Raw genomic sequence first — 1,091 nt, 5'->3', positions numbered from 1 at the left:
TCCCCAGCCCCTCCACCTTCTCTCTCTACCCTCCATTCCCTCTCTCCTATACACCGTGTTCCCTTCTCTATCCCCCCTCTCCCTCTTCCCTCTCCAAGTTACCCTCTTCTATTCCCCACTCCCTCTCCTCTCTCACTTCTTTCCTCCTCCCTCTCTCCTCTCCTTTTCCCCTCTCCCATCCCCTTCTCCTCTCATCTCCCTCTTCTTCCCTCCCTCCCCCCATTCCTCGCCCCTCTCTCTCCCTTCTTCTCTCGCCTTTTGCCTCCCTCCCATCCCCCTTTCCATCCCCACATATTGCTTCTCCCTTTCCTGCATACGCCTTCACGTGGTGGCACCAAAATAACCGGGCTACACTGCTACTTAGTTATATAACGGTCCCTCATCTCCCTCCTAGACCCAAGTCTCAGTTCTTCCTGCATATCTGAGTCTCAGTTCTTCCTGCATATCAAAATCTGAGTTGGGGGTAGTTGGTTGTAAATACTTTCGAGAATCGCACCCATGGATTGCAAATTGAACTTTTGCGTGTTGTAAGCCCGCACTTTCGTCGGTTAAGAGGACTGACTTCCTTGCACCTCCTCCATTGTGATTTTTTCCCCTTGGGCACGACTGGTTAACATTCTTTTGTTCAGACAGACACAAGTATCATCCGAGAGTCTGACGAATACATAACGGGGAAATAAAAAAAAAGAAGTACCCATAGGTAGATATACGGTTTTCACTATTTCGCCATTTGTTAATTTCCTTCAGCTGAAACTGGGAGGACGGCTGTTTCTTTGAGTGCATTGCTTTAGAGTTTTGTATTGTTAAAAGGATTTATATGAAACACAAGAGGATAATAGGTATAATAAGCAAATCAAATTGCTTAGGAAGAGGTGTCAGGGGATCATTCACTCGATAGGCATTCATCTAAGAAAGAAAGGCAGGGACAATCGGAGTAATATATATATATATATATATATATATATATATATATATATATATATATATATATATATATATATATATATATATATATATATATATGTGTGTGTGTGTGTGTGTGTGTGTCTGTGTGTGTGTGTATGTGTGTGTATGTGGAGAGAGAGAGAGAG

Source organism: Coenobita brevimanus, chromosome 111 (assembly GCF_032717465.1).
Source record: "Coenobita brevimanus isolate Jiangsu-jjx chromosome 111, ASM3271746v2, whole genome shotgun sequence".
NCBI classification, from domain to species: Eukaryota; Metazoa; Arthropoda; class Malacostraca; order Decapoda; family Coenobitidae; genus Coenobita; species Coenobita brevimanus.
Note: the sequence above shows the minus strand (reverse complement) of the source record.